We start from the raw sequence: 9548 nt of genomic DNA on the forward strand, positions 1-9548 counted from the left end.
TTTTGGAGCTCAAAATTTAAAAATAAATATACAAATAAAAAATAATTTTAAAAAAATCTGTGTAACTGATACCATACCTGTAGGTAACAGACCTTCCCTATGTCTCCACCTGTTGAAATCTTTCTCTTCCTCAAAGTCCTAATGTAAGTGTCACTTGGAATCTCCCTAGGTCCCAACAGCCAGAGATGAACCTGACCTCTTTTGTCTCTTGACTCTCTGTTTGACCTCACCTATGCACTTATGCTTTGTACACATTTCTTTGCGTGTGTGTGTGTGTGTGTGTGCTATTTTCCCGATAGGACTCTGAACTCCTTAAGAACAGAGACTCTATTGTTTTTCATCTCAAGAAGCAGTGAGGTATAATGAGATAGATTTGGAGATGGGAAACCTGGGCTCCAATCTGACATTTCCAAGCCTTGTGACTTGGGATAAGTCCCTTCCCTTCTATTACCCTCAGTGTCCTTATCTGTAAATTGAGATTTACAACACCTGCACAATTCATCTCACAGGGCTATTTCTAGGAAAGTGCTTTGTAAAGCTTAAGTTACTGAAGGAAAGGGAGCCTCCCTTTTTTTCTTTTTGCCTTTGTATCTCCATCACCCAGCTCAGGGAGCTGCTAGGTGTCAGAAATGTGTACCAATGAGACTTTGAACAATGCCTTACTTACTTGACATCCTGAAACTTAGGATGGTAGAACTCAGAGCTGGAAGTGAGCCACATTGTTCAGCCCTCCCACTTTCCAAATGGAAAGACTGAAGCTCAACCAGACTTGCTGACTTGTCCAAGTTCACAAAGTTGGAAAGGGGCAAAGATGAGTTTTGAAACTGTCTTCTGATTCCTGGTCTACAACATCACGCTGCTGGTTTCTTCCTTTCATTCCCATCCATATGGACAACTTCCTCCCCATCTGTGGATCAGCCCAATGTCCTGAATCGATCACACATGTTTCGGGGTACAAACAAGCATTTCAAACATTAGTGAGGCAGCAGGCAAGTCGCTGGGATACAAAGGAACAGTTCTGGCTCCTGGAAAGGAGCCATACCCGGGGGCAGGATTGGAGACACCAAGAAACAGCACACGCAGGCTTCTTTCTCCTGGGGAAGAGAAGGAATTTAAACTCCAGTGGAACCGAGATAAAGGACCCAGAACCAAGAAGAGGCTGGAGAAGGGAGGGGAAGGTTGTGCAGACTTCCCGGACTAAACAAGCATGTCTCCAAAGCTGATCCTGAGGGTTGGAAGGAATTTCAGAGGCCACCTAGTCCAGCCCTGCCTCAAGTATGGCTGTCCCTTAGAGCTGGGCTTCATCTGTCTCCTGAATCATATATCAGGCACAGCCATGTCTGTTCTCCCTCTTGTCATCAGACGGTGTGTTTGTGGGGTTTGGTGTATGTTTAGGGCTATGCCAATGTGTATATGTGGCATGTGAACCCATTTTTTTTTTGCATGTGCCGGGGTAGGGGGGCTTCTGGCCCCTTTAGCTGTCTGGTGAAGCCAAGCTGTCCCCCTTGACTGGAACACCTCCCCCCCTCCCAGAACTCCTCTCTTCCTTTAAGAGGCAGCTCAAGCTTTTCCTGTTTTCCCTCCACAAGTACTAGCACCCTCCCTCCCAGATGATCTTGTTTCCCTGCTTTGCATTTGTATTTATCTCTCCCTATGCATGCTGCCTATCTTTCTGGCCCGCCAGCCCCATTAGAATGGGTGCTCCCTAGGAAAGGGGATCATTTCATTCTTTGTACTGGCATCCCCAGTGCCTGCTGTGGTGCCTCAGGCATATTAGGCAAGCAACAGGAAGCCTTGCTCAATGATTGAGTAACCAGCTGCTGTGGGATCCTCAAAGACCAACTACATAAGGCATCAGTATCATTATGCAGCCGCAGGTTTGTAAATATGTGTGTGTATGTTGCTAATATGAGCAGATGGGGTTTGTGTGTAAATGTGTATGTGAGGGTCCACAAGAGCCCTTGACAAGAACCACAAAGGACTGAAGAGCTCACTTCCAGCAAGTGAGAAGCAGAGGGGACATTTTTAGTCCACTGCCTGGAGTGTGTTCTGCTTGTGTCTGCTCTGCCCTTGGCCTACCCTCAAGGTAAAAGTGGAGCTCCCTTCTGGAAGAGGTGGAAGGGATGGTATAACAAAGGCCTCCTCCTTCTCCAGATGAAGGAGGAAGATCAGTAAGGGAGGTGTGTGTGTATGTGTGTGTGTGTGTGTGTGAGAGAGAGAGAGAGACAGAGACAGAGACAGAGAGAGAGAGACAGAGAGACAGAGACAGAGAGACAGAGAGAGACAGAGACAGAGAGAGACAGAGACAGAGAGAGACAGACAGACAGACAGAGAGACAGAGAAAGACAGACAGAGAGACAGACAGAGAGACAGAGAGAGATAGAGAGAAGGGCTCTGATGTGAAAACAGGAATGAAAAAAGCTGAAGAGACAGGTAAGAATCAATGTGTGTGTCAGGGAGGGTTGCAGAATGTTATGCTGAGGGTAAAGGGAAGGAGTGAAGCAAAGACAAAAGGTTCTTCCTGAGGAGAAGGGAGATGGATGTTTGGAGGAGACAGCCTTGTCTTCTAAGGAGTGATGATGTGTGTGCAGATGCTCAGCGAAGGTCAGGGGAAGAAGACACACATGCTGGTGGTTGGTGCTTCCATGCTGAGGCAGCTATTTATCTGGCTTGTGAAAAGAGAGGGCAGCTAAGTGGTACAGCAGAGAGAATGCTGGAGCTGGAGTCAGGAAAACTCATCTTCCTGAGTTCAAATATAACTTCAGACACTGTCTATGTGACCCTGGGAAAGTCACTTAGCTCTGATTGCCTCAATTTCCTCATCTGTAAAATGAGCTGGAGAAGGAAATGGCAAACATTCTAGTATTTCTGCCAGGAAAATGCCAGGTCACGAAGAGTTGAACATGACTGAAACAATCTCACAACAACAGTGATAAGAGAGGTGTGTTCTCTTCCTGGGCACATACCCAGGACAGAAATAAAGAACCTCTCCAAATCTGGCATGTGAATCACCACTTCTGATGACTCACAGGGGCAAAATGATCCAGTCAGAAGGGCTTAGCATTGCCAAAGATAATGACAAGACTACAGGGCACAGGTGATAGGTTCATTACAGGTGCCCATTCAGGGAAGGGCTGCAGGAGAGAAATGCAAACTTGGGAAATAAACAGCTGACTAAGAAAATGGTGTCTTGAGATTGAGATTGGGATTCAGAAACCACAAAACAGACCACAAGTTGGCACAAACCTGAGATTTTTGGAGAATAGATTTCAAGGGGCACAGAAAGCTATTGGTAGAAAGAACCCCGGGCACTAAGATTTTCATCCCAGAAGGAATGGGGAGCTCTCAAGAACGGAAATCTGAAGACACAGTTCTGATAAGGAGGAAAAGGTTTGAAAAAATTGGGGTTGTTGTATTGGACATTGGAGAAGAGAAAGAAAGGTTAGGATGGTGGGTGGATGGCGATCCGTTGGATGGTGAAGCTGTCCGAGTCATTGTCCTATTTTCTCTGCTGGGAAAATGATTCTTTTTTATCAGAAAGGGTGTAACCAAAATGGCCTATAGGGAACTAACATGCATGCCCCACACAGGAGCATGCAGAGAATATGCCATTTGTCCTATTTCCATACCTCATCCTGCTCCTGCCTGCTGTGCGTTGGACCTCCCAGGACATATCACAATCTGCCATGAGGGTGGACTTTGAGTGAGGACCTTGAACAGACTTAACATCAGTCTTCCTGGCTCAGCTTCACCAGACAGCCAAAGGGGCCAGAACCCCTCCCTCCCAGGTACATGCAAAAAAACCTCCCCATATATACACCTTGGCATGACCCTAAATATACACCAAACCCCGCCAACACACCATCTGATGACAACAGGGAGAACAAACATGGCTCTGCCTGATGTATGATTCAGCCATTGCTACTCTGCCTGGACTCATTCCTCATTGATTAACTCCATTTTTTTCTTTTCAGTTTTCAACATTCACTTTTATTAGATTTTGAGTTCCAAATTTTTCTCCCTCCTTCCTTCCCCTTCCCCCCTTCCCAAGACAGCAAATAATCTGATATAGGCTATACATGTACAACCATGTTAAACGTATTTCCACATTAGTCATGTTGTTAAAGAAGAATCAGAACAAAAGAGAAAAAAAACTCAAGAAAGTAAAAACAAAAAACAAAGTGAAAATCGTCTGCTTTGTCAAGAAAAACCCCTCTGTGTGAATTTTTGATCACATCTCCTTCTGTCTTCTCTGTAGACCGTCCTTACTATCATCCCCACTCTCTAATATTCAATTTCTCCCTATCCATTGGCTCCTTCTTTGTGGCCTACACAAATATTCACGTCTTCCTCATTCCTTACAAAATTCTTCACTGGATCTGGCCATCTTGGCTAGCCACCACCCTAGATTTCTCTTCCCTGTTTTGGCTGAACTCCTTGAGAAAGTTAGCTATCTACACATAGTTCTGCCTCTAATTCTTCTCTCACTCCCAAACCCTTTTCAAACTGACTTCTGACATCATCATTCAACTAGCTCTTCTCTACAAAGTTACAAATGATCTTTCAATGATCAGATTTAATGGCCTTGTCATTGACCTCTCTGCACTGTTGGTCACTCTCTTCTCCTGGACACTCTCTCCTCTCCAGGCTTTTGTGACTGCTCGCCCCTGGCTCTCCTTCTCCTCTATTTCTCAGTCTCCTTTATTGGATCTGCATCTGAGTCCCATCTGTTAACTCTTTGTCTTCCCTAAGATGGTTTTCTCTTTTCCCTCTGTCTCACTTCGTGATCTCATCACCTTCCAAGGGCTTAATTATCATCTATGTAGATGATTCACAGATCATATATGCAGCTCTAACCTGTCTCCTGAGCTTGTTCCAAATCAACCATCTGTCCTATGACATCTTGAGTTCGGTGTCCTGGAGGCATCTCCCACTCAGCTTGGCCACTAGAGAACTCATAATGTTTCTCTGAAAAGCGTTCTCCCCAGATTGCTTTTATTTGTGCAAAACCTTTTTAATTTAATGTAATAAAAATCACCCATTTTGCATTTCATAATGTTCTCCCCAAATTTCCTTTTTTCTGTCAAAGGCACCATGATCCTCACAGTCACTGGTCCATATAATTTTAGTGTCATCACCTACTTACTCTCATTTCTCGCACATGCCTAATAACATGCCCAAGTCTTGTCCTTTCTACCTTTAAACCATTTCTCACATAGGACCCCTTCTCTCCATTTACATAGACACTACCTTAGTTCAGGACCTCATGACCTTTCACTTGAACTATTATAATCAGTGCTTGGTTGATCTCTCTCCCTCATGACTCTTACCACTCCAATCCACCCCCATTTAGTTGTGAAAGGGATTTTCTCAGAGCACGGGTCTGCCCATGACCATGACACCCTGCCCCTGCCCCCTGCACTTCCTAAATCATTAAGCTTGAGAGGTGGTTCTCTATTTGTTGCAGGATCAAAGATGAGGTCCTTTCTTTGGCATTTCACAACCTGACTCCTTCCTACCTTTTCAATCTTCTTACAATTTACTCTCCCCCATGCAATCTCTAGCCCAGCTACACTGGCCTTCTTGCCATAGGCCATACACGACACCCCACCTACCCGCTCCATCCTTTGCACTGGCTGAAGTGCTCCCCCACCTCTACTTCTTTCAGGAGTCATCTCCAGTCCCACTTTCCCCAGCGTCTTTGCCGGTGGCCCCCCCACCTCCCCCAGCGTCTTTGCCAGTGGCCCCCCTACCTCCCCCAGCGTCTTTGCCGGTGGCCCCCCACCTCCACCAGCGTCTTTCCCCTGAGAGGGCTTCCCCTTTACACTGGTCATATGTTGCATGCACATCATTTACTTGCATATTTTCTCCCCTATTAAAATGTTAGCTCTATGAAGGCAAGGGTCGTAGTTTTCCTTTGCATCTCCACCTTGGCACAGATTCTGCAACACCGGCTACATACTTGTTGACTGACTGGGTGTTGGGCAGAAATCATTTCTAGAATGAAAATCCAAATCAGTGGTTCCAGCCTTCACATGCCACCAGGTCCTCACTTGAACAAAATCCACCCCCCCCCAAAGCACACCTGTCAAGCAGTCACCTGGCCCTTGCTTGGACACCTGCAGTGAGGAGACACCCATTCCTCCTGGGGCAAGCCAACTGAATTTTGGAGAGCTTGACTGTTGGGAAGTTCTTCCTTTTATCTAGACTATCTTGACCTCCGTGTAAGGTCAGCCTCTTGTTCCCAGGTTTGCCCTCTGGATTCCAATCCTTCTATCACTTGGCAACACGAAGACAGCTATTACATTTCTGCATCTTCTCTTCTCTAGCCTAAACATTCCCAGCTCCTTCTCCCTGCTCTGGAGCGCCTTTGGCTGGCAGCAAGTCATCTCCAAAGATCTGGGGGTGGGGGATGTCATGGTCAATAGGAATCAGGGCGTCGAGGCTTCCAAGAAAGTTAATGTGATCTTAGGGGGCATTAGGAGGCTCACAGTGATGAAGATGAGGCCCATTTGGAGTAATATGTTTATTTATGGGAAGGCCATAACTTGTGACTTGTGTCTAAAGAGAGAGGAACAATTGGGATAGTGAAGGGCCTTCAGATAGGGCCGTGTGAGTGGTGGAAGAGCCGGGGATGCTTAGCCTGGATAATAGAAGATTTAGGGGAGAGAAAAAACCTTGTTGTTGTCCAGTCATTTCAATCATGCCTGACCTTTCGTGACCCCATTTGGGGTTTTCTTGGCAAAGACATGGAAATGATTTGCCATTTCCTTCTTCAACTCACTTTATAGATGGGGAAACTGAGGCACACAGGGTTAGGTGACTTACCCAAGGTCACATAGTTAGTAAGTGTCTGAAGTCGTGACTAGCCTCTATCTGCTGTGCCACCTATCTGGCCAGGGGCATATTTGGTTCAATAAAGAAAGGGGTTAGTGTGGCACTTTGAGATGACAAAGCAAGCCTCTTATTGGCCCCAGGGCATAAAGAACCATTGACTGTGAGGACCTTTACAAAGGAGAGATCCCACCTGTCTGTTCTTTCTCTTCCTTTAATACTCCAGGAGGTGTTTTATAATTCTTTTGTTTTCTTTCTGGAGTAGGGAAGGCAGAGTAATTGGGGTTAAGTGACTTGCCCAAGGTCACACGGCCAGTAAGTGTTAAGTGTCTGAGGCCAAATTTGAACTCAGGTCCTCCTGACTCCAAGGCTGATGCTCTATTCACTGCACCAGCTAGCCGCTCCAGTGTCTTGTAATTCTGAGACTTCTTGCAGGGGGTGGCCTTCCTGGTCTTCTAGGTAAGGAAGCTGAGGATGTGAAAGGTTTGGGATTCCTCAGGCCTGAAATGCGCTTCTGCCTAAGTACAAAATGTGGATGCAAGGGCACTGCCCTCAACTGGCTCAATGCTAGATCTTGGCTGACTGTTCCTTTTGTGCTATTGGTAAGTTCACTCCTTTTGTTAAATCTGAGTGTGTTTCCATTTTGTTCCAATCCTGAGCCTGAACCCTCATTCTGGTCTGGGCCAGAGTGGGTGCACTATTGCAGAAGAGTCTATCGCTGAAGTAGCTAATGAGAGAGAGAAAGAAGGGAGGGGAGTGAGGCTGAAACAGGCTGAATGGACTGGGAGAACTGGGGAGGGAAGAGCAAGGCTGGGGGAGGGCCAGACAGGAAAAAGCGACTCCTAGTTCAAGATCTTGAAGAGAGATGTCAAGACCTAAGGTGTCGACCACATTTGTGCTCACCTGAAATAAGAACAGAAAGGGAAGTCATGGGTGTGGAGGAACTGAGAAGCCAGGGTTTTAAATTGGTCATTAACATCTATACTGAAGTCACAAGGATGATGCCAAGGGATGGGCTGCCCACTGGACATTTCTACCTGAATGTCTTACAGGCATCTCAAATTCAGCACATCTAAGACAAAAGCCATTACCTTCTCCCTCAACCCCCAAGCCCTCCTCTCTGCTGAATGTGCCATCACTGTCTAGGGCATCCTCTTAGACAAGCAGGTTCATTCAGAAACCAAATTCTTTAATGGGACTGGGCTCCTGCATCTACCAGTGTGGCCAAATTAGGGAAAGCCAAAAGAAAGAAAGGAAGGAAGGAAGGGAAGGAGAGAGGGAGGGAGGGGAGAAGGAGAGAGAGAGAGAGAGAGAGAGAGAGAGAGAGAGAGAGAGAGAGAGTCATATCTATTAGAAAGTGCCTGAACAAATTGTGGCCTGCTAATATAATTAAATATCGCCATAAGGAATGACAGTATTTGCATAGGAATAGATGCAAAGTGAAGCAAGCAGAACTAAGAAAACTGTAGTCAGTAACAACAATGATGTAAATCGAAACAGAATGTTTTGAAATGATAAAGAACAAACTTGGCCTCCAAGAAGAGATAGGAGAAGACAGAAGCCACTGCTCCTTGGCAGAGATAGGCACCCACAGATGCAGATATAAAATTTGATTTTTTTTGATTAGATTATTTTTCAAAAAAATTTCCAACATAACTTTTTCAATTAGATTTAAAAATTTGTTTGGTTGGAGTTTTTCCTTCTTCTTCCCCTCTTTTATTTTTTAAATTCGTTCTTATACTGTGATAGACTTGGCTCTTCTCAGCAATTTCATGATCCAAGACAATTCCAAAAGATTTGTGATGGAAAATGCTAGCCACATCCAGAGGAAAAACTATGGCATCGGAATGGATCGAAGCCGACTATTTCGATGTTTTTGGTTTTTTCTTTCGTGTGGTTTTCCCCCTTTGTTCTGATTCTTCTTTCACAACATGACAAATGTGGAAATATGTTTAACGTGACTGTACATGTGTAACCTGTATCAGATTACATGCTGTCTTGGGGAGGAGTAGCAAAAGAGAGGGAGGGACGGGGGGAAGCCGGGGGAGGCTGGGAGGGGGGTAAACCCTCTCACCTCTCTATTAGGTTTCTGAAACGCTTCCTTTCAGATGATGACTCTGGCACCTGGTGAATTACTTATCCCTCCCCACAATCCTTAAGAATTTCATTGATAATAATAGCGAGCTTTATGCAGTGCTTTATGGCACATAAAGTGCTTGGCAATTATTTCATTTTGTCGTCACAACAACCCTGAGAGGTGCCATTATTTCCCAGCGCAGCACTGGTGCAAGTGGATAAGGTGTCAGGCCTGGAGTCAGGAAGATTCCCCTTCCTCGGTCAAATCTGGCCTTGGACACTTCCCAAGTGTGTGACCCTGGGTGAGTCATTTTACCCTGTTTGCCTCAACCTTCTCATCTATCAAATGAGCTGGAGAAGGAGATGGCCAGCCGCTCCAGGATCTCTGCCAAGAGAATCCCAAATAGGCTCACAGAGAGTCAGACATGACCGAACAATTTCCTGACTTCAGATACTCTAACTGTGATGCCAGTTGCTGCCCCTATCCTTTTCTTTCTTTCTTTCTTTCTTTCTTTCTTTCTTTCTTTCTTTCTTTCTTTCTTTCTTTCTTTCTTTCTTTCTTTCTTTCTTTCTTTCTTTCCTTTCTTTCTTTCTTTCTCTCTTTCTCTCTTAATTTCTTTCTTTCTTTCTTTCTTTCT

General features: G+C 45.3%; 1 long non-coding RNA gene across 1 annotated transcript in view; it reads left to right on the forward strand.

The window, feature by feature from the left end:
• The first annotated feature begins 464 nt into the window (after nucleotides 1-464).
• Nucleotides 465-9548, forward strand: part of LOC138162305 (uncharacterized) — a 38948-nt gene continuing 29864 nt past the window's right edge. The window contains exon 1 of the long non-coding RNA XR_011168589.1: nucleotides 465-1877. This is a non-coding gene — a long non-coding RNA (uncharacterized lncRNA). The remainder of the gene's footprint in view (nucleotides 1878-9548) is intronic.

Source organism: Petaurus breviceps, unplaced genomic scaffold, assembly GCF_028583685.1.
Source record: "Petaurus breviceps papuanus isolate PSGF00001 unplaced genomic scaffold, PetGlider_PUasm1.0 186, whole genome shotgun sequence".
NCBI classification, from domain to species: domain Eukaryota; kingdom Metazoa; phylum Chordata; class Mammalia; order Diprotodontia; family Petauridae; genus Petaurus; species Petaurus breviceps.